Source organism: Phoca vitulina, unplaced genomic scaffold, assembly GCF_004348235.1.
Source record: "Phoca vitulina isolate PV1807 unplaced genomic scaffold, GSC_HSeal_1.0 scaffold9, whole genome shotgun sequence".
Classification (NCBI taxonomy): Eukaryota; Metazoa; Chordata; class Mammalia; order Carnivora; family Phocidae; genus Phoca; species Phoca vitulina.
The window spans coordinates 28,524,003-28,550,088 of NW_022589712.1; positions in this window are offsets into that span (position 1 = coordinate 28,524,003).

Here is a 26,086-nt window from a genome sequence, read left to right on the forward strand (position 1 = left end):
AATGATAACTGTGTAGTAGGGCCTGGACAGGACAATTTGATTTAGAAAGGCAGGAAACAGCTGCTGAAGATAGTTCACAACTTAAAAAAAAAAAAAAAAATGCACGGAAGCATAATAAAAAATAGTTTGGTTCAATTTATGTAAATATTCGAATACCTATTATGTGATGACCCCCAGAAAAGTGTAATTATATACAGTAAAATGACAGATTAAATGAAGTGCCTGTTCAGTGTGATGAGTTTGGACAATTACATATACTCGTGAAACTCAAATTCTTACTGAAATCTAGAACATGTCTATAATCCAGAATGTTCTCTTCAGCCCCTTCCCAGTAAACCTCAGCCCTTCCTTCACCCAGAGGTATCACCATTCTGGTATCTTCAGTAATAGACTAGCAGAATCATACAGGATGTACTCTTGTGTCTGGCTTCTTTCATTCAGCATAATTTTTTGAAGTTTATTCATATTGTTGCATACATGAGTAGTTAGGTCTTTTTTTTAGTGAGCTATATCAATATATTATATAAATATGCCACAGTTCCTTTATCCTTTCTTCTGTATGTGGCTATTTGGATTGTTTCTAGCCTTTACTTATTTATTAATAAATCTGCTTGGAACATTTTTGTACATCTTTTTGTGTACACACAAGAAAACGTAACTCTTGGGCAAATGCCTGACTGTATGATTGCTGGGTCATAGGGCAGATATATGACTAAACTTATGAGCAACTGTAAGACTCATTTCCAAAGTGGTTATATGCCATTTGACAGCCCTACCAGCAATGTACAAAAATTTCAGTTGCTCCACACCTCCTCCAACATTTGGTATTGTCAGTATTTTTAACTATTTTACTGGGTTCGTTGTGATGTCTTATTGTAGTTTTAATTTACTTCACTGATAACTAATGAGACTGAGCACTTTTTCATGTGCTTATAATTTTACATACATATATCTTTCTTTATGAAGTACCAGTTCAAGCAATTTATCTATTTTTATTGTGTTGTTTATCTTATCATCACTGAGCTGTAGAAGTGTTTGTATGTTTTAGAGAGAAGCTTTTGTATTACAAATGTTTCCCCTCAATCCTCAATCCATGGCTTTCATATTTATTTTCTTAACATCAGCATTGATAAGCAGAACTTTTAACTTTGATAAAGTTCTTCTAACCAGAGCTACTATTTCACATCCTGTGAATCACTGGCCAGGTCACCTACAGCTTCATGGAGAAGGTTTCCAGCTTAGCTTGCAATTCACTCACATCAACAAAATTAAAGGGGTGAGACAAACACATGTTCTTATTTGTTCTAGTGGGTTCTAATTTTTCCTCACAGATTTCAGTTTTCCCTCACAGATTCCGTCAGGGTTCATCTTTGCTCTTTTCCACTTCATGTCTGTATTTCTTTGCCAATTACAGGCCTAACACTGGCACAGGGGCAACAGCCTTATACAGACTGCTAACCAGTTTCCACAGTGGCTTAAGGTCTAATCCTCAAAATAAATCCCTTATTGTACATCCCATATAGTAGTTCTCTTACCTAATTGAGCCCCAACTGATATGCTCTGAGATGGTCTCCTTGATGTTTACCATGCTTGGGATTCGTTGAACTTCTTAGATCTGCTTGAAGTTATACCATAAATTACCAAAACTCTATTATTATTTTTCAGCTGACTTTTTTTCTTCTATGCTTCAGTTTGGATAATTTCCATTGCTCTATCTTCAAGTTAATTGATAGCTTCTTCTGCAGTATCGAGTCTGCTGATGCACCCAGTCAGTGAGTTTTAATTTTTGATACTATATTTTTTTATTTGTAGTATATCCTTTTTTTATAGTTTCATTTCCTTGTTGAGATTTATCATATTCTTTTCTTTATCTTCTTCCCCCCCCTTTAAATCCTTGAGTATTTTTATAATAGCTTTCATAAAGACATGGTCTACTAATTTCATCATCTATGTTATTTCTGGGTCTATTTTTATTGAATAATTTTTATTTTGGTTATGAGCCACATTTTCCTACTTCTTTTTATGTTTGGTAATTTTTTTTATTACACACTGGACATTATGGATGCTTCATTGTTGACTATCTGGATTTTATTGACTTTCTTACCAGAGTGTTGAGTTCTGTTCCCATAGACAGTCAAATTATTTGTGGTAGAATTTGATTCTTTCAAGCCCTGTTGTTAGGGTAGGTCAAAGGTCACCTTTCTCTAGGACTGGTTTTGCCCTACTCCTAAGGCATAGCCCTTCTGGAGTCTCTATTGAATCTGCACTGTTCATAAGTTACTTTCATGTTGGCAGGTCAGAACACAAACACAAATGTCTTCCTGCTCTGTCTAGCTGTAGTAGTTCAATTCTCAGCTCTTCAGTATGCATCCTTTCCTAGTATTATACTTTGTCTCACCTCAGAATTTCAACCTGCATATACACTGCTTACTATTCAGCCAAAGATTCAAGAGGATCCCTATTCAGATTTCTGGGACTCCTTCTCTGCCCCACTCACTTCCCTCCAGAAACTTGCCTTTCAGATTCCAGCTCCCTCACTGGCTCTGAATTCTCACCTGGGTTTCCTCAGCTCAGGGAGACTGCTGTGCTGTTTGGGCTCCCCTTCCCTGAGCCACAGTCAAGAAAGTGACACCAGGTGGGAAGCTGATACAATTGCAGGGCTCATTTTTTTTTTTTTTTGGCCTCCTTCAGGGATCACAGTTTTGTGCTTTTTTTCAATGCCTAAAAGCAGTGATTTCGTATAAGTTTTCTCGTTTTCTAGTTGCTAATGATGAAAGGCCTACTGTGATACTTGTTCCTCCATCATGGTTGGAAGTACAATTTATTTGTTCCGCTCCTGTTTAATCTTGACAACAGACAAATCTATTTGCATATATTACGTTTTTAGAGGCTTAACATTAAACCAAATGGAATCAACTCCACAGCAAGCAGAACCACTTAAAATTGTTCTTTCACCCCCTTCCCCACCATAGACTGCTTAGGATTTGATAATCTTAAGAGCAGAGTTATCGGGATGCTCAGACATTTATATGTAAATTTTTATTTTGTTTCTTTTGTTCAGCTCAGTGGTTGTCAAAATTTACTGTGCATAAGAATGACTATATAAATCAATGATCCCCTACTTAATGGGATATTTAAAGGTTGTTCTAGGATAGTTTTGCCTATAACGTATTCAAGTACAATTTTAGTCCCAATGTAAAATGTGAATCTATTGTATGTCTTTCATGGATATTAGGGTTATTTGATTGCATTTGGATTTGTGTATTTTGGGAGAATTTTCAAGGACAACTCAGTTCTGTGGAAAGCAGATGGAGTGAAGTCATGTTGTGTATAGAGTACCTAAAGGGGGAAAAAAAATACCCAGAGCAAAAACTAAAGATACTAGGCCTTAGATAGAAAGGAAAATATAATCTGTGTCTTAACTTTTCTTTCGATTTAGATTGCAAAAAAATAATATATATATATAATAATATAAATATATATATATGTTACACACACAACACACACACCACACACACACACTCCAGAAAAGTAGTGTTAAAGATGGTTTCAATTTAGGTTGAAATAAGTAACTTTAGATTTAAGAAAAATCACAAAAGTAGTACAAAGAATTTTCTTATACTTTCACTCAGATTCCCCAAATTAATATTTTATCATATTTGTTTTCTGTGTATGTATGTGTAATTTTTCTGATTTGAGGATAAGTTACAGAAGTAATGACCATTTGCCCCTAAATACTTTCATGCTGTTTCTTAAAAACAAGCACATTCTTTTATATAACCACCATAGGTATGGATCTAGGATCCAATCCAGAACCACAATTTACATTTAGTTGTTCTGTGTCTTTAATCTCCTTTAATCTCATACAGTTCCTTAGTCTTTTATGACTCATGATCTTGATACTTCTGAAGAGTATAGGTCACTTACTTTGTAGGATATCTCCCACACTGTCTTTGTCTGATGTTTCCTCATAAATTCAAGTTATACATTTTTGGCAGAAACAGCACAAAAGTGATCTCAGTGCATCAAGTCAGGAGGTTGAAAAATGGTGATTTTCTGCTGACTTTTTAAAAAGAAGATATATCCTTATCATGATTTTCATGATTTCCCTAGGATTTTAGCCCACTCCCACCCCACTGAAGGAGAAAAAAACAATTCTATCTGACTGCATTCACAGAAAATGACATCTACAGGATCTGGTTTCTGCTTATCTGTTAGATTTTGCTCACTATGCTATATCTCTCATTATGTGACCCAAAGGACATATCTATTATTTAAAGAAAAATATTGCTGGAAAAATCCAATTTCTACTATATTTACCATTTCTAGTGAGATCTGACATATGTTGAAGTTATGTTTTAATTTGGCTCACAGCATGTTCAGTGATAGTTACTCGCCTCATACGAGAAATAGAGAAGAAATATTTGGACACAGAACAGATGACACCTCCTTCTGCCTTGTAGTATGTTATGATGTCATTTTCTGTGAATGCAGTCAGATAGAATTGTTTTTTTCTCCTTTGGTGGGGTGGGAGTGGGCTAAAATCCTAGAAGAAAAATGTTATCTGGTGTGTCTAATATATTTTATTTTGCTTTTGTTTTTCAAGAAGAGTTGAAATTTTTTAATATAGTTGTACAATATTATATTAGTTTTAGGTGTACAACTTAGTGATTTGACAAGTTTATACATTATGCTATGTTCACCACCAAGTGTAGCTACCATCTGTCCTGTCACATTGCTTTTACAGTGTCATTGACTGTATTTCTTATGCTCTGCCTTTTATTCCCGTAACTTATTCATTCCATAGCTGAAACTCTGTATCTCCCTCTCCCCTTCACCCATTTTGTCCAACCCCCTGTCCTTCTTCCGCTCTGGCAACCATCAGTTTGTTCTCTGTATTTATAGGTCTGATTCTGCTGTTGGTTTATTCTTTTTTTTTTTAGATTTCACTTATGTGTGAAATCATATGATATTTGTCTTTCTCAGTCTGACTTATTTCACTTAGCATAATACCTTCTAGGTACATCCATGTTGTCTCAGATGGTATGATCTCATTCTTTTTATAGCTGCATAATACTCCATTGTATATATATATGTACACCATATTTTCCTTATCTATTCATCTATTGATGGACTCTTAGGTTGCTTCCATATCTTAGCTATTGTAAATAATGCCACTATATACATAGGGATGCATATACCTTTTTGAATTAATGTTTTCGTATTCTTTGGGTAAATACCCAGTAGTGGAATTATTGGATTATATGGTACCTCTATTTTTAATTTTTTGAGGAACCCCCCATACTGTTCTCCGCAGGGACTATAGCAATTTACATTCCTGCCAACAGTGCACAAGGGTTTCTTTTTCTCTATATCCTCACCAACACTTGTTATTTCTTGTCATTTTGATTTTAGCCATTCTAACTGGCATAAGATAATATCTCATTGTGGTTTTGACTTGCATTTCTCTGATAATTAGTGATGTTGAGCGTCTTCTCATGTGTCTGTTAGCCATTTGTGTGTCTTCTTTGGAAAAATGTTCATTTGGGTCCTCTGCCAATTTTTAAATCTGATTGAACTATTTTTGATAATATGAGTAAATGGTGGAAAATGATAAAAAAAAAAATCATGTCCTCTTTCTAAGATCCTTTGTGTCTATGGTCTACCTGAGATACTCCTCTCTTCTCCAACATCCTCCACCTTACCTGGGCATCATCTGTCAGCTCTCCCTATATTGGGATAGTTATCCAGCCCTAACCTGTCAGACCATTTCACATTTTTAATTACTTGTTTTATGTGCTTCCTTCCAGGCAAACTCTAAACTACTTAAAAAGTGTGATATTGGTATATTCTTAGCACCAAAACCCTACTACAGTATTTGGCACATAGAACACTTAAAAATATAATTTTGAGTAAATTCATTTTAGGATATAATTCCCTGGGAAGTTTGGGAAGAGGAAGTTCAAGTGTAAAAATTAAGGACATAGTCATTGAATTAGAAGAAAGCTGAGTTTATACCCAGTTCTACCACTTCTTAGCTCAGTGACCTTAGGCAACTTCATTAATGAAAATAATAACTCTTATTTGAGATTAAATGAGTCAATGTATGTCCCATGCTCAGTAAAAATACAGGTAATTTGAATAGTGTCCCATAAGTGGTGGCTGTTATTAAACTTGCTATGAATCCACTGTGCACACTTGGACCATGATGTGAAGAGTAAAGACCCAAGCCCACAGTGAAGGCCGCAGCATCTAACTGCCAGAAACCTGAAGGAGGGAGTAACCTCAGGGAGTCAGAACAGTGCCATGGGCAGCCCTTCTATTCCTGCTTAGATACTCTTGCTGGAGCCAACTTTGAAGTCATGGGGTTTCGTTTATTGAAGGTAAAAGTAGATTTGTGATAAATGCCGACTCTAGGCACAGTGATGATTAAGCAAAAGACAAAAGAGGTGGTATGATAAAGGTCACTCAGTCCACTTCGTGACATCACACTTGACGAGCTATTTCCTGAGTAATATACGCTTAATTCGATGCTAGGATTGTCTGGTTGAATCTTTATCTCTGTGTCAGAACATGCATGTACGTGAGATAGCACTGCATAACACATGGATGTTAAGTTATGGGCTCAGAAGTCAAAATGCCTTTAAGACTTTGAACATATAATGTGCTATCTAGTGTGCCACAGTTTTTTCCTTTTAACTCTAACATGGTGATAAGAAAAGTTCCTGGTTTATAGGATTGTGAGGATTAAATCTGCTAGTCTACATAAATCACTTAGCCTAGACAGAATAAGCACTCAAAACTGTTAGCTATTATTATACTGTATGTGTATTTGAGTTTATATGTGTGTGACTACAGACTCATTGGTCTTTAATATACCACATCATCCAGAGACGTCCTTGTTTTTCAGTTTTATGTTAATGTCCTGGTCTAATGGTTTAGCTACAATGTGTAGATTGCATTCTCTCAAATATGCTCATTTGGGGACTTAACATCCTTCAGCAGAGAAGCACTGTATTTTTAAATGCTCTGTTTTGGATACAGTAGAGGCATCTGATTGGAAATATGCCACATTTTCTGTCATAGGCCTATAATCAGCATCTGGCATTCTTGGCTAAATATTTGTGGTAATGTTAATGTGAAGTCTTTTAATGTTTAATAAACAAATAAAAGATATAAATAAATTCAACTTATGGAAGTGAATTTTTCTAAATAATAAAAAATTATTTCAAGATTATTTTCTGAAATACACATTAATCTAGTTGATTCATCGTATACTTCAGTTTACAGAATGTAGCTCTTTTTCATTCTTTTCTGCTGGAAAGAAAACATTTTGGTATGCTTATTTCTATGCTTTTGGGAAAATATTTGTCTTCAAATCTGCCAAGATTACATCCAATAATTGTAATCACAGCAAGTTTTATTTGCTTATTAGTTCTGAGAAAAAGGTAATGCTATTTTTTAATGGGTTTAGTAGAACCATTTCTGTATACACAATCTTCTGTTTTTACTGTTTTAAAAAGAACTGTGTACTTTTTACAATTCCAAGAACTCAACTGCTGTGAAATACTGTGCTCTGAAGGAGAAAAAACAAAGCACGTAGAGATTTTTATACATTTGCCAATTTATATTAATTTGAAGGGATATGGCTTCATATGGTTCTGAAACATTAAAATTGCAATGAAATCACCAGACACAGGAAAAAAAAATCTTTGTCTTGCTACCATACTTTTAGTTCAGGTTGAATAAAGAAATAGAAGACGAATTTTCTAAAGCAAATTTCTCTTGTCTTGTGCTTGCAGAAGTCTGTATTTCCCAATCCTTGTTCTGCATGCTCAACAAATGTTAACAGCACCTGGGATAATTTTAGAATTCACTATTTTTATTACGTCCAAAATATGAGGATATATTAATGAGAATATTCAGTGGAGTTTCATAGTCTGAGTTATTTTGCAATCAAGTTTTATTGCCTTAAAATGCAAATACAAAAATACAGGCTATACAGGATTTTCCACTAACGAATAATTAAGCATTAGCTAGCAGGGTGATAGGTGCTCTTCAAGATATGTTATTTTGACAAAATAAGGAAATAGCTAAAAACCTATTATTTTGATGCTAATATTTTACTATGATTCTATTTGCTATAATTCAGCACAGATAAAGCCAAAATCCAACTTTCTGGTTATAAAACTGATACTTAAATAATAAAGTACTGATTTTAAAAATGTGTTATTTAAATAACTTTCCGGCAAATACAAATTTATGTGTGTGTCTTGAGAAAAATTAACATAGGTTAGATTAAATTCCAGCCTTACTGAATAGAATTATTATGTCCATATTTTCTAGTAAAAAATAGAGACATATATTATGACATATGTCCTAATGAGTCAGGCAAAAAGTTTACAGTTGAGAAGTGTGCCAACCATAAATTTAATTTCTCTGTGATGACAACGCATTGTGGGGAAATCCCTATTTGTTAGTAAAATAGATAACCCTTGAATACACAGGCTTCAGAACATACAGACTTCTGAACATTTTAACCAATTTATGAAGGTCATTATTTCAACTGTGGAATTGGTTTGATAATATGAATAAGCTCTGCTTTTTACTAAATTCAAATTGGGTGTTAAAAGCTAAGCTTGTTATCTCTTTAATTATAGTTGAAATGGGTCAATTTTTAAATATATGATGATAAAAAAGACAAACTGAAAAAACTGGGATTAAATTTGTCTGCTTAACTTTTTAAATAAAGGAGTTTGTGAAATGCACTCATTATTTGCAACTCTTTCCCCATGAAATTATATAAAAATGCATGTTGCAGTGCCTAGCACTTGATATTTTACATTTTTCAAAAGTTTTAACATATGTAATTCCACTTGATTCTTATCACAGCCTTTGGAGTAAACCAGGATGGATATTGTTAGCTAGGTTTTAGAGATGAGTAAACCATTCTGGATGTGTATGTTATTTTCCTCCCTAGCAGATGTATGTGTTTGTGTGAGTATGTGTATGTGTATGTGTACAATACACATGTAAATGGCAATTTGTACTACTGTGGAAATAACTGAAATAATATGGCAAGCAATCCTGGATTCTCCAAATTCCACCTACATTAAAAAAAATAATTTCACCACATAACATTTAGTTTAAACACTTACTCAAGCATTTATTATTGAGTGGTCAAAAGTACTTTTGCTATATTTAGTGGGAAGAAAAAGACCTATCAAAATTGTAACATTTGGAGAAATCAGGAACTCTTTTGGAATCTTTAGGAAGAATTCATGCATGAAAACACGATCGTAATCCATTCACTCAGTTAACAAATACGTTTTGAACACCAACTCTGTGCCAGGCAGTATTCGAGGCACCAGGCACATAGCAGTGAACAAAACAGACAAAAATCCTGGTAGTCAGGGACTTTGCATTGTTTCCTGATCAAAGCTGACAAAAGTGATTTTCTGGGAAGTGTGTCTATATAAGGAATCAATGTAAAAAGGCATAGATTCATGATTCTGATTTTTTTCTAACTGGTTCCTTAGCAGCCCAGGAAAGAAATATTCAGGAGGAAAGCAATAAACCAAATTTCACCCCATATATATAAACATGCAGATTGATTCCTACACATGGAGCAGAAGTGGGAGTGTTTCAGGAATGTCACACCAGAGCATAAATTTAAACACTAACAATTAATAAGTGGTATTGAAGAAATGTCCATTCCTTCTATAGTTAGAAAATGGAGTCCTGTGAATATCATCCCTCATCCAGAAATACCATAATGTAAAAAGTCTCATCTAAGTCTGATTTCCAGATGTAGGATCAAGTTAAATCTCATCTTGGTAAAAGAATTAATGACCATGCATAGTCTGCAACAATCTCAGTTGGACACGGAAATGGAAGAGTGGAAGATCAAGATCTTCCCAACTGACTCCATCATTTGGCTAAATATTTGGAGCTATTTTAAAGGTCCTTTCTGAGGAGACTCCCTATACAAATTTAAAAAATTATTTAAAACATTGAATGAAAAGACACTGAAGATATGTCTGATTTGCTTAGAAATTGCTTCTAATCATAAAGAACAAAAATAAAAGGAGAGACTACTTCTATGTGATGTTTATTTGGCCTGCTTTGGGGGCTTTAATCTCTGATATGTGTGCTCATAAATGTTCCTTCCTCCCTCCTCTCCTTCTTCATCTTAAACTATTACCATCTACCATCTTAAGAACTGAAAAGTCAGATGGAAGAAAGAAGTGAGGAGTCCACTTTAAGCCAGGGCCACCCAAGCTCCTGGAGAGAGATAAAAGCCCAGCCTCATTATCAGGATGTTCAGAAGGAGCCACATAAACCTTTCTTTGCAACCTATGGCAATATTAAAGAACTCATCAACCTGGGAAAGTTAGCCTTATATTTAACCTAAATTTCCAATTCTGTTTAGGGAAGCGGAAAATAGCTGGTTCTCATCCTCCACATAAAAAATAAATCACTTTTGGGGCGCCTGGGTGGCTCAGTCGTTGAGCGTCTGCCTTCGGCTCAGGTCATGGTCCCAGGGTCCTGGGATTGAGCCCCGCACCGGGCTCCCTGCTCTGCGGGAAGCCTGCTTCTCCCTCTCCCACTCCCCCTGTTTGTGTTCCCTCTCTCACTGTCTCTCTCTGTCAAATAAAATCTTTAAAAAAAAAAAAAAATAAATAAATAAATAAATCACTTTTTTTTTAGCTTCAGGCTTTAAACTTTCTTATTATGGAATATTTCAGAAATGCCAAAAGGCAAAAGGTACTGTAATATGCATCCCTAACCTATACTTGGTATAAAAATATTAAATCTTACCAATATAATCAAATATTTCTGTGTTCATCTGTCTCTGGATATTATTCTCTTTTCTCCTTCCCCAAACATAAACACTTCTGATTTCATGTTTATTGTCACAATGCATGCTTTTATTCTTACATTTGTATGTACCCAGTAAAAAAAAAACCACAACAATGATGTAACTTCAAATGTTTTTCAACCATAAAAATGGTATCATACCAAGTGTATCTCCCTGCCACGTTTTTCCCCATCTATCTAATGTTTTGGAGATATTTGTTATTAAGCCAAAGTGTTCTCCAACATAGTGGAGCCATTTTATACAACTACACCCTTCTTTATGCATTTTTAAAATTTTCCAGTGATCTAATACTGCTCATATTAAATAGGAAAAGAGAGGGAGTTAGACCTGAAAAATAATGAATTTTCTTTCCCTTTTACCTTTTCTTACTTTATTTAACTTATTGAGGGGAAAGGAATGGAAGAAAGATGACTAGGGAGTGATGCTTTCTATTGAATATTAAATTTTCCATCCATTTGGTGCTTATATTCCTTGTGATTTGGTCTCAATATTGAAACAAAATAAAATCAAACAATAATGACCAAGAATCTTATCATTAAAAGTGACATTGAGATGTCATCTGGTTCATTATTTCATAAATAGATTACATATCTCAGGTTAATAGAATAATGATATTTGAGTCCATTGTGCCTGACTAGTTGACTTGTATATATTAGTGATGTGAAGACAAAGGCCAAAGAGGTTAAGGACAACATTTTAGTGTCCACATGGGACAAGTACTTGAGCCACTGCAAAAAAGATAAATGATAAATGCATATTCCTGATTAAACAATCAGCACTATCTATAATTTCTGATTTATACCTTACTTAATTCCTTTGTTCAATGGTTCTTAAACTTATTTTGATACATTGCCATTCAAATGAGTCTAGATTCAAAATATGGTGAAATATATTTTGATTTCTAACACACTGTTTGCTATGTGTTCACTGAATAGTTCATTAGATGTCTTTGTATTTTCATGTTCCTCACATGCAAGATCATCATTACCACCCCATATCTTTACACAGGATTTTTGACCTGGTATTTCTTAATGATGATTTAGAATTTTCACACAAGAAAATGTTAATCTATCCTTGTAAACTTTTACTCCTAGTATAGAACAGAATAAAATCAAAGTAACTTTAGGTAAACTTGCACATTTAGAAGCATTTAGCTATTTAAAAAAAATCTTAAACTTGGAGGCTGACATATTTCTAATTTTTGGCTTCTTTGGCTCTGCAGTCTCCATGAAAAATGGCCCTGGCCATCACTAGCCATGAGAAGCACTATGTTCTAATGTTTATATTGTATTTGGGTTGCTTCTGAGCTACTCATCAAAACTTTGACTTTGTGGTTTTAATATAATTTTCATAGAAACATTAAGAACAGATGTACGAGCCAATCAAAAGGAAATATGTAAATATGGCAATTAAATCAACATAAATAAAAGAGTAGTCTGCATTTTTTCTGATTACCACAAAGAAACATAAGATTATTATTTACTCATTGGTATAGAAATATGTTCCGAAAAAAAAAAAGAAATATGTTCTGAAATAAAAACAAAAGTAACATGCCTATATTTTTTATAATCTTACATAATTCAATGATATTAATGGAAATTATTATAACTTAACTGTACGCTAACTTTTCCCTAAAATGTAATCAGTATCAACTTATTTTTAAGTGATTCCAATGTCATGGATCACATTTCAAACATTCAAATTATCTATCTATCTATATTTTAAAATGTCTGAGTAAAATTTGTTTAGATAATGTAATAAATTCTCTAAGTAAATTTGCATCAAATGTGCATGTTGGAAAATATTTTTGGATGCTCAGTAAGGTGGCATTACTTTTGATATTACTTTTCTTCTACTCTACATCACAATTTCATGTAGTCAAAGAATTATAAAAGTGAGAGTCCTTCAAGATTAAAATCAACTACTTATTTTAGGGGTCAGACAGTTGCACAGTTAGTTGAGAAAGGAAGATACAGATTTTAGTGAACTGACCTCTGGTTCTTTGGTATCTCTTACTTAGTGCCTGTGCAAGGGAACAAAATAAGTTTCTGATGATTAAGTTTCACTCTTTGATCACAAGTCTAATAGCTTGTTTGTTTGGCACTGATGAGAGAAGTTTCAATTAAACTCTCTTATTGTTATCAAGCAAGAATTAAACATTTTTATTGTTGAACATTTTTATTGTTGTCAAGCTTGAATGCAGTCATTTCTTTACTTTCCATGTTTCCTGTTGATACAGATGAGAGGAATGAAGTGAAATGATGAGACTCAGAGGGCAGAAATAAGAAACACTTGCAGACAAACAGGTCCTTTGGTATTTTTCTGTTGTTAACAACAGCAAACTATGTTTACTTCTAGAGAGTCACACACAAACCAAATGATGTGTTGTTGTTTTGTGTTTAATTTACTTCCAAACTAAATGTGGGCAGCCTCCTGATACCTGACTGATTCATGACATCTGTCGTATTTCAAACTCAGCCACTAGACAATTATGATACTTATTATATACCATGAAACTGATCAGACTTATTGCAAGGAGCCAAATTCCAGCAAATTTCATTGCCACCCCTCTATGCATTGTAAGTAGTCTGAAAAGCTTAGTTCACTGCTTCATTCCACACACATGTAACTCTCACTATCCAAAACATTTGGGGAAATTGGTGACTTTATTTGTAACTAACATGAAACTTTGAAAGATATTTATTAATTGGTATTGTGGTGAAGGGCTGCTAGGGGAAGAGGAATTTAAAGGTACTGACTGCCTCAGGTAAATTTGGACCTCTTCCGGATTGGCAGTTTGAGATTCAAATAATAAATGGGCAATATTAACTAATATAGAATATTAATTTATATACAACTTAATTATGAAACTTATTCTACTGCATTATAATTTTTTCTTTTTTTAAACTCAACTTTATTGAGGTATAATTTATATCAATAAAATGTGCCCATTCTATGTGCACAGCATGATGAATTTTGACAAATGTAAGCACTCATGTAACACTACTCAAACCAAGTTATGGAACACGTCCACCACACCACCAGGTTCCCTCTTGCCCTTTTGTAGTCAATTCCATACCTCCCCATTCTCAGCCCCAGGATAAAACTGATGGGCTTCCTGTCACTCTAGTTTTGCTTGCTGTAGAATTATATTTAAATGGAATCATGGAAGACAGACTCTTGAGTCTGGTCTTTGGTTCGCCACAATCTTGTCTTCAAGATTCATCCTTATTGCTGCATGCATCAATAGTTTACTGTTTTTATTGCTGAGTATTATTTCATTGAATGAATATCCCAGAAAATCTTTATCCATTTCCCTAATGACGGACATTTGAGTTGTTTCCAGTTTGGCTATTGTGAATAAACCACTACGAATATTCTCAAATAAGTTGTGTAGTGGACTTAAGTTTTGGGTAAATACCTTGAAGTGGTCATAGAGTAGGTTTTATTTAGCTTTATAAGAGACTACCAGAGAGTTCCCTAAAGTGGTTGTAAAAATTTATACTTAGACCAGCAATGAATGAGAGTTCTGATGGTGCCATAACCCTTAAACATTTGTGTTGGCATTTTTTCCTTAAATTTTAGCCATTCTAGTGGATGTGTGGTGGTATGTCATTGTGATATTAATTTACATTCTCCTGATGACTAAGAATGAAGAGCATCTTTTAGTGTGTTTATTGGCTAATGATCCCATTTTTCTTTGTTCCTTCAATTCAATTTTTAATTAATTGAATATTTTTAGTATTTCATTTTATCTTCTATTAGATCATTAGTTCTACTTCACTGTTTTATTTTTTAGGTGGTTATTCAAGAGATTACAATATGCAACCTTTAAGTTTCACAATCTACTATCAAATATTACACTGCTCCATATATGATATATCTTTGTTTCTGTCCTCTTGTCCTTTGTAGTATTATTTTCATATATTTTAACCTCTAATACAGTCTTATTATTTTTAATGTAAGCAATCAATCTTATTTTAAAGAAGCCATGAAAGGGGAAAAATTATTACTTATTTATATATTTACATTTCTGAGGTTCTTCATTCCTTTCTCTAGATCCAAGTTTCCATCGGGTATCATTTCCTTAGCCTGAAGAAGAGTGACACATTCTCTCAGCTTTTGTTTGTGTTGAAATGCTTTTATGTTGTCTTAATAAGGACATTTTCACTAGATACAGAATTCTAGGCTGACAATTTCCTTTTTTCTTTAATTACATTAAAAATGTTATTCCACAGCCTTCTGGCTTATATTTAATTCCATGATCATTCTTATTTTTGCTCCCCTATATGTAATACATCTTTTATCTCTTTCTGTTTTTAAGATATTCTCTACATTACTGGTTTTGAAAAATGATGAAATGTGCTTTGTATGTAGCCCACCCAGAGTATTTTTCAGTTCAGGTATTTTTTAACTGTAGAAATTCCATATGATCCTTTTTGTAAATATCTTTCATTTCTTTCATAGCCAAATAAAATTTTTTCATATTTATTTTTTTCCACTTAGCCAAAATGTCCACCGCTTGAAAGAAGAATCTTAAAGAACATGCTTATGGTTAGCATTATGTTTTTGTTTATATGTTTGTTTTGCAAATTGGAATTCCTACCTATTGGAGTCAGAAAACCTGTCTGTGGTTTCTGGCTCCAATCCTTACTATTTATTTGGTCATGGACAATTTAACTTAAGTTTTGCTATGTGAAATGAGTCTACAAAATCCCATCTTGGTGTGCTGATTCATTATGATAATGTATGTGAAAATGTTTTGTGCAAAAACTAAACAAGTATAGGCTATTCATTTTCCATTAAACCTTTTTAATAAAATATTTACAATGAATAACTTTCTATAGATCTTTTTTCTACTTAGAACATTCAGAGTGTGATTGCTAGCTATCTAACCATTAAAGAATTGCCTGAATATTAATAATCACTTTCATATATTGCCATGGGAAAAAACACAAAAAAGGGACTAAATAATCTTACTTCCATTGGCACACTGTAAATCTGTATGTTCCTATCATGAGTTTTCATGTGTCTTGAAAAACTTAAAGAATTGTCCTTATGTCCAGAGAATACCAAACTTTTCTTGGGGAATGCTATAAGAGGAAGCTACCTTGCCACTTCAGAAGGGTATTGAATACACACTTCTTCAATGAGAAGAGATTCTATATTCTATTTCAGTATTATAGAATAACTAGTGAGACTCTACAGTCCAGGAATAGGGGTGCCATTAATGATTTTTACATTTTTTATATTTGATCCATTGTTCTTATCTAAGAGAAAATCCCAACTCAACTTGCTTACATGGTACCTTTTCATTCTTTGTGGAATAAGGGCTTTCCACACAAACACACATACACAGAGCACACACAAAATTATATTTGAGAGAATGTTTTAAATGCTAAAATAGATCTTCAAGTTATTTGAAACAAATTAATTTATGTGCCTTCAAGTAATTTGAAAACATAAATTCACTTACACATAATTTATTTGCTGATTACAAATCACTTTTACCAATCCTGGTGCATGCAATTCCTACAAGGATCTCTTATTTAATAGATTTGCCTGATTCCCAGTTGCTGCACTAGGTTGAAAATATTAATTTTTCCTCTTTGAAAAGACTTCTATTTTGTCAAGTTATATAGATTTTAATTGTTACTTTCTTGTTCCCATCCTTCCTCCATTGTTTTCCCTTTTAAAAGAGAAGTTATCAGGATGCCTGAGTGGCTCAGTCCCATTATTTCCCTGTATTTCTACTTAATGGATAATTTCTTATTGCTGCACAGGGTCCCAGCATAACCCATCAAGAATGAAGGAGGTCAAATTAAGAGGATGGAGCAGCTTAAGCAGTGGAATCTATGAAGCTTGGCATTGGAAAAGAAGGAACTACCTTAGAATTCTATGTGGATGTCCTCTGCAGGTCTCTGAGGGAGGTCTGGGCTGTACCTACATCAGGCAGCACCATCTGAGGCTTAGAATTAAACCAAACCCTACATGAGTTCAAAATGATCAAATTCCTTGTCAAAATAACAATCAACATTCTTCATAGAAAAAGAACAGTATCTAGAATCTCTAAGGTATATTACTTTTAATATCCAGTGTTCAATAAACAATTCCTTAGACATACAAAGAAACATTGATCCATAATCAGGAGAAAAAAAAGCAGACAATAGAAATCAACCCCGAGACTGACAAGATAATAGACTTAACAGATAAAAAAGTTAAAGCTGCTTTTACAAATATGTTCAAAAAATTAAAGGAAAATATGTGAAATAATTAATAATAATTGGCTTACCATCAAATAAAGCAGCCAGAGGAAAAAGGACGTATTACATATAAGGGAAAGCGATAGGTTTATTTTCATCTTTTCATCAGAAAAAAATGGAGCCCATAAAACAATGAAATGACATCTTCAAAGCTCCGAAAGAAAAAACTGCCAATAGAGAATTCAATATCTGGGAAACTTTTCTTCAAACCCAGGATGAAATAAAGATGTTTTCAGATAAATGAAAGCTGAGCAAATTTTCCACAAGCCAACTACACAGCCAGAAATTCTGAAGGTTGATCATAAGGCAAAAAGAAAATATATCCCAATAAAACCTGGATCTAAAAGAGAGAATGCAACATCATCCCCCAAATTTATAACTGCATAAATATAAAAGATTAGGTTTGTTTTCTTTTCATAAAGTAGTTAAAATGTTGCTATATTAGTATCAGACAAAGCTGACTTTGAGACAAAGTACACGATGATAAAACATAAGCATCATCAGCAGGTGAGTGGTTAAATAACTTATGGTATATCCACACAGTGAAATACTACCCAGCAATACAAAGGGAATACTTCCACATATGAAAACATGGATGAAGCTCATAAGCATTAAATTGAGGGAAAGAAGCCAGGCACAAAAGAATACAAACTGATTCCATTTATGTGAACTCCTAGAATAGGTAAAACTATTCTCTAGTAAGGAGATTTTTGTTTTTGGAGCAAAAAATAGTGGATATAGTATAGAAGGGCATGAGGAAACTTTCTGGGTAAAAGGAAATAGTCTACATCTTGATTTGGGTGATGGGTACACAAGGTATATATTTATCAAAAGTAACCCACTTGTTCATATAAAATGTGTGAATTTTATTGTATACGAATTATACCTCAAAAACATTTATTTTTTCAAAAGTAGATTAGGGTAAGGAGAAATATTTAGTTTGATAAACACTTACAGAGTGCCCACAGGCTTCGGTTACTATCCAGATAGAGACAGAGTCAAATGAAATTCAGGTCTTACCCTATTGTCTGGTGGAGGAGGCTAGAGAGCAAATGAGTGATTTCAGAAGATTACAATGAACATTGAGAAAGATACAATACAAAGGCAAATCCTTATCAGCCCGGGACATCAGAGAATCTTCCTAGAAGGAAATGAGTGTTTAGATGTTGAACTCAGGTACTGGCAGTGAGGATGAGAACAGATATGAATTAGAGCAGCTGGTTAAACTTTTGAAGACTTGAGTGATTAGTCCAGTGCAGTAATGTATAACTTGAACAAAACAGGACAAAATCCTTTTCCTCAAAGGGTCTCACTGTTGAATCAGAGAGACATAACGTGAAGTTCTAGTTCAGTGTGGTTTATGTAATAGACATACATGCAGAGATGCAAGAAGAACCATCTCAGCAAGATTCTGAAGGAGAAATAGGAGTTTCCAAGAGACCAAAAGAACAAGCACATTCTAGGGAGAGGAAAACCCTAGTCCAAAGTCAGGTTATTTGAGGCTCAGAGGAGCAAATTTAGAGGAACTCATGATAGTACCTAGCATACAGTAGACACGCTATTAGTATGCTGTTTTAATGGGGAAAGTTTTCTCCCACTAGACTGAGAAATCCTTGAGAGCCGCTGGTTTTGTTTGTGTTGAAAGCACTCTTTAAGGAGATTCTAGCCCATATTAGGCAATAACTCCTTGAAAAATGTGGATATTGAGTTCTTATGTAAGGAGCTGTGTTATTATTCATATCAATAATATTCTCAATTGTTTACAAACTCTTGGCTGAATTTCAGGTACGTGTTTATTCAACTTCAGCACCAAACTACACAGTAAAATATCTGGATGGTTATTATCAGAAGGATCAGCTATAGCTTTGTCTAAAAATACCAATTTATGTTCACAATATATATGCCTAAATTCAGATTTTGATACATGTGGATTTTGCAAAAAGATAATTAAAAGCCCTAATTTCCTGGCACCTCAGATGAAGTGTCTAATGATAGTCTTCAAAAGAGAAATGCTCAAGATACATATTTTAAACTGTAACCATTCTTTTTTACAGCAAGAAAATTTTACAAGCACGGTTATCATCTTAGATATTTTAAATGGCTGCACTTTGTGTTTGTACATTCTCAACAGAACTTGCCCAAGACAAAGGCTCACTCACCTTTAGCAGATAGAAGTTTAAGCAAAATAGTTCCACTAGTAGGCTGCATAAAACCATAGAATATTTTTAAGACCTGCGTTATGGGGAAAAAGTAATGAGTTCTATGTCAGAACATGTGACAAGCTCATACTGTGCTTCCTGGACAAGTGCTCCTCCCCAGAAAAATGTGCCTAATGATTACAGCCTCAATAGGCATTCGTGAACAAAATGCAATGACATTTTAAAATCACTAGGACAAAAACATGCACATAGCATCACTTCATTTACATTTATAGGAAAAGAATTCCAAAGTTGTTTTTGTTTTCCCTTAAATAGCATTTTTAAAATTTTATTTTATTATGTTATGTTAATCACCATACATTACATCATTTGTTTTTGATGTAGTGTTCCATGATTCATTGTTTGCGTATAACACCCAGTGCTCCATGCAGAATGTGCCCTCTTTAATACCCATCACCAGGCTAACCCATCCCCCCACCTTCCTCCCCTCTAGAACCCTCAGAGTCTATAGTCTCTCATGGTTCATCTCCCCCACCGATTTCCCACCCTTCATTTTTCCCTTCCTACTATCTTCTTTTTTTTCTTCTTTTTTTAAACATACAATGTATTATTTGTTTCAGAGGTACAGGTGTGTGATTCATCAGTCTTACAAAATTCACAGTGCTCACCATAGCACATACCCTCCCCAATGTCTATCACCCAGCCACCCCATCCCTCCCACCCCCCACCACTCCAGCAACCCTCAGTTTGTTTCCTGAGATCCCTTAAATAACATTTTAAAAAGCTAACTTGCACGAGAGAGTAGTAACTCACCTATAAATTTAATGGAAAAAGAAATTGTATAACCATCTATTTAGCAAACATTCTTAAAATTTTGCATTCCAACCTCCCCAAAACTAGTTTAATTTTGTTTTAAAATGTTAAATTTAAAAATTAAGAATGAATACTTTTAATATTTTTAATAAATAAAAAGTATTAATTTATAGCCTTTGGTAAGATCAACAGACTAAAATGTTCAAAGTGTTATTCAGAGACTTAACATTTTCCCAAACTCTACAGTGCAAAAAAAGGGATCTAATTCTACCTCTCCTGTAACAACTATAATAGACAAATAACAGAGTACTTGTATGACTTTAACTTTGGAAAGAGAAATTAAAATATATTAACTTAAAAGTTTCTCTTCTGTGCTTGATGTTAAGCAATATATCTTAATGCCATATATATATATATATATATTTTAAATTTTTTTAAAATTTTTAAAAATTTTATTATGTTATGTTAGTCACCATACAATACATCATCAGTTTTTGATGTGGTGATCCACGATCCATTGTTTTCATGTAACACCCAGTGCTCCATATATTTTAAGTAATTATGCTTGTGAGAAAATTCTTACAGTACTTTTTTTAAAGATTTATTTATTTATTTATTTGAAAGAGAGAGAGCGAGCGAGTGGGGGATGGAGCAGAGGGAGAGGGACAAGCAGACTCCACGCTGAGTGTGGAGCCAGACGTGGGGCTCAATCTCAGGACCTGAGATCATGGTCTGAGCTGAAATCAACAGTTGGACACTTAACGCACTGAGCCACCCAGGTGCCCCTAAAATATCCTTTTAAATGACAGATATGTTTTCAATTTATTGTTACAAGATGATGTATTGCAATAAACATTATTATACATATATTTTTGCACATTTTAAAAAGTATTTCTTTAGATTAAATTCCTAAACATCGAACTGCTGGACCATAAGATATACATGTGTTCAAATTTATAGGCACTGCAAAATTGCTCTCTAGGAAAAATGTTTGGAAAAAAGTTATTGGTAATATGGCATCTATATGGAAGTTGTTAATTGTTTTTGGCTTGGCTTTTTTTCCTTTTATTTTAATATATAGATATAGATAGTCACACACATATAAACATATACATATATAAATTAAAACACATATGCATATTTATATTCTTCAATGTGTATAACTCATAATGAAGTGTGTGTGTGTGAATAGATTCTGCATTCATTTATATGTCATCATGAGTGTCCTGTCTGGCTGGGAATACAAAGGTTTCAAGTGATTTTTCTTTATTATGAAAGCTCATTTGGGGTATGGAGGAAACAGGGTGGAAAAGATTCTTTACATTAAAAAAAATTCCCTTTCAACATTGCTAAAAATAGAAAATATCACCTGAAATGTTACCAGACAATGGCTGAGTTTTGGGGATAGGGGCCAGGCTGGTAGTTTCCTATCACTGCTATAACAAATCACCATTAATTAGGATCTTAAAACAACACCAATTTTTTTCTCTTATAGTTCTGAAGTTCAGAGGTCCAAAATGAGTCTTACAAGGTGTCTTAGTCCATTCAGGCTGCCATAAAAAAATGCCATAGACTGGATGGCTTAAAAACAGCAGAAATTTATTTCTCACCTTCCTGGAGGCCGGGAATTTCAAGATCCAGGCACCCTCAAACTTGGTATCTGGTGAGAGTTTGCTTCCTGGTTCCTAAACGGCCATCATCTGGCTGTGTCTTCATGGGGCAGTGGGGGTGAGGGAGCTTTCCAGGGTCTCCCTTATCAGGGCACTGATCCCACTCATGACAGCTCCACCTTCATGACCTAATCATTTTCCAAAGGTCCCACTTCCAAATACTATCAAATGGGGATTAAGTTTCAGCATACAAATTCGGGGGAGACAAATAATCAGTCTAGAGCATGAGACTAAAGTCAAACTGTTGGCAGGGCTGGTTCCTTCTGGAGACTCTAGGGGAGAACACACTTTCTTGCCATTTTCAGCTTATAAAGGCCACCTGCCTTCTTTGGCTTATGGCCTCTTCCCTACATGACTCCAACCTCTTGCTTCTGTCATCACATCTACTAGTGCTTTTGACCTCTTTTTTTCTTTCTCTCTTATAAGACCATTGTGATTATATTTAAGGCCCAACCAGCTAATCCAGGTTGATCTCAACTTAACCGTACCTGTAAAGTTCCTTTTGCCATGCAGGGTAACATTCATAGATTCCAGGGATTAGGACATGGACATCTTGGAAGGGAGCGGAGGAGGAGGCATTATTCTGTCACTGTTGGTGAGGGGCACTTGGGCCAGATAAAAGGACTGGGTGGGAGGGATCCTCTCGGGTTATTATCAGCTCTTTTTATCTATGAAATGGTTTGATTTTTGCATTGTTTCTTACTAGTAATTGTAATCCCAGTTAAAAGTATGCTGCCCTCCAAGACTTATTCTCCAGAGCCCCAGTAATTGATTCAGGGACAAGAGTATGTTAAGAGGAACTGTAATCTCTGGTTTTGAAACATAATGTGATAAGATCCTTGAATTTTTTGATGTTGAGGGAATAGAGTGAAGCCACAAACTATTTTCTATATACAACACACATGTGCACACACTTATGTAAATGTAGGTAACATATAGAAGAAATGTTTGTAAATGTTTTTTTCTTCGCTATCTCTTATGTGGCTCTAAATGGTCAGGAATCTCTCCAGCGCTAAGTACATATGGGGTCCCCTCTGAACCTCGCTCGGATACCCTGTAACGGCAGGTGTCTCATCACTACCAGCTCTTTCCTTTTCAGGAGCGCTGAAGCTGGCCCAGGGTGTGGGATGACAATGTCAGATTTGCTGCCGTGTCAGTCCTATGCTGAGTCACCCCCCCACCCTAACCCCTTTAAAGGGTCTGTGGCTCTCTTCCCTAGAATAAGCGCAATCTTAATCCTCAAAATCTGTATGACTGAGTATTTGAAGGAGTATTACCTTCTACCTTAGCTACTTACACATGAGTAAACCAAAATAATTTAGAGAGATGATAAATGCTGGTCTCTTATTAAGTAATAAAAATGATGGTTCATCATTGTTTCAAAAAAAAAAATTCATGAGGCATATCAGCCAAGTGAGTTTGTGTTTTTTATTTTGTTCACCAAAATTGTCTTCAACACAGAAAATTAGATATGGTCAAATGTACTTTTCTTATTGTTTATATTTAAAACAGCATTATATTTGTGGAAATATGTAGAAGACCGATCTTATAGATGATATGTGCCTTTATCCAGTTCTGATGCTAGACTCAGTGAGAATTATGAACAGACATGCCTCAAAGATACTGCGGGTTCTAGACCACCACAAAAAGGAAGTTGAATGGAAAAAAAAAAAAAAAGCCAAAAGAAAACAAAGACCAAACAGCTATGTGAAGCAGGCCCAGAACCTGTTAATCTGAAGTGCCAGGCTCCACATGAGGTTCCTATGCTTTGATATAGGAGCTCTAAGGCAGACAGGGGAATGTTTGAAAGGAGAACCCAAACTCCACATCCTTAAGTGTAGCTCCTTTTTTAGTTCAAGGGGAGTCTGGAGCAAGCTCCTATGTAGTATAAACTCCTTAAAAGTGATAGTTCTATGACTCATTCCATCACTAACTTACCATTTCCTAAAACATCTTCTCTCTATAAAGGAACATTTTGTCAGATATAAAGACACATATTTACATGCATGTTTGCTGTTCTTCTTCCTTTTCCAAAAAAATAATTTAAGTTTGGGGAGCCTGGGTGGCTTAGTCGGTTAAGCGTTGGACTCTTGATTTCAGCTCAGGTCATGATCACAGGGTCCTGAGATCGAGCTCCATGTCAGGCTCATGCTGGGCATGGAGCCTGCTTGATATTCTCACTCTCACTCTCCTTCTCCCTCTGCCCCTCCCCACACCCCTACTAGCACTCTTCTCTCTCTCTCTCTAAAAAAAAAAAAAAAATTAAGAAAATAATAATTTAAGGCAACTAACAATGAAAGACAGATTTGTATAGCAGAAACAGAAATATAAAATTAGGTCCAAGGAGAAATACTTAATATTAAAATAAAATCATTGTAAAAGAATAAATAAAATAAAATTGTTGTGCATAGTAAAAAACTAGCTTTGAGGGTATGAATTGCTTCTTTCTGGTCATCCACATACTTTCTCTAAACTTACTGTACCCATAAAGGGAACAGTGAAATTATAAGATTAAAAACTTAGAGATGGCCAAGAGATTCTCAAACTGTATTACTAAACTTTTGCTACCTAAAGTTGTTCTATAACTACTTTTTATTTTCTCAAAACTTTCTCTGGTTTCCTAATCTATTATGTATCAAGAGATGAAGTACAATCTTAAATGAACCTGTCTAGCCCATAACTGACTAAATGTCATCAGAAAGATCGTTTGGAGAGGAACTCTAATTATGGGAAAGACACAGAGATGTGGTGATAATAAGGAGACTATCTGTTGAACAGGTAAGGCTTGTCCTGGATTGAGTTTCTACTTTTTAAATATACTGAGCACAATGAGTGGAAAATTAAATATATATAAAAATCTCATTACATTAATAAATTTAGTGCCTACTTTATATATATATATATATAAAATCAATGGATTTTTCAAGGGCCAAAGCTCGTAATAGGTTACTCATTGCTCTGATAATGAGGTAGATTACCAATGTTTTCTTATGTTCTATATTCTTGATTCTCTGCAATCTGGGGCCTTGCTGGCTGGGGAGAGACTGCCCCTCCCAGAGCTAGCTAATCCTTAGAGATAACACACGTGAACATATCTTTGATATACAAACCAACCAATCCTGATTTCATACCCCAACATGCTTCTTTGTGTTAGAAACCTGTGGTCTGGGCCACTGTTGCTCCTGCTGTAAACCACCTCAGAGCCAAGTACTAGACCACCAGGAACCACCCCTGTAGCTCAAGTTTAGCCAAAATTATTCAAACTAGCCAATCCTAAACCTGCTCAGCTTGCTTACTCTGCTTCTCCCATTCCTTCCTGCAAAAACCACAGTAAAGTCTCTCATTCATATTTTCTTTCCCTTCACTTCTGCCTCCTGACAGACCTTGGTGCTTCCCTTGGTGCTTGGTGTGGTGTGCCCACAGAACCTTCTTGGAACTGTGTGTAACAAACTATCTTTTCAATGGCAATCATGCCCTGATCTATTGGCCTCACCATACCTGAATAAAATAAAAATCCTGAGTACATTTTAAAACACAAAATAAAGCAAAAGAAAACAGAAGACTTATCCTTAGTGATGGGCAGTTTCTCAGTGGATTTTTTGGTATGATGTGTTGAGGCAATAGGAAGGTACCTTTTGTTTGCTGAATTTTGGAATTCTAGAATAGGAAAAATAAAGAGATGTCTGACGTAGTTTCTTTCCCATATTGAGTTTCTAACAAATTCAAAGACAAATCAGAAAAACCTGCAGAAGGCAGGTAGGCAATTTGTAGAATTATTTGATACATGTTTATGATTTGGGATTAGATGGCTGTTTACTAAATTTTCCCTGGTCCTATAAATCCAGAATGTGTAGGCAGCCATGAAATGTGATTTAAAAAAAAAAATGGTAATGTTATAAAATTGTTGCTTTTTCACAAACAGTTGCCATCATAATTGACATAGAATCTGTCCTCCCTCGTGGGAGGAATATTCTCAGCCAGAATCCCTTTTGGTGCCCTGTGTTTACTGTGTTATTAGTGGCAGATTTCCCTCGGCTCAGTTGAACTGAGTTTAGGCCTTTGAGTCTACAGGAACCTCCGACATAAGAACTGAAGAAAAATCAGTTGGAAAGGATCCCTAGAGTTATAACAAACGTGCTCATAGTTAAGTCAAACATCCCACCTAAGAAATTTAGTTCCGTTCAAAGATAGAGCTGTAAAATATCACATTACACACAGAGTCAGGCCAAATTCTTGTCTTTAAAAAGATTCATGTAAAGTATAAAATTGCTTTGTATCTTGCAAATGTAGAATGACCCT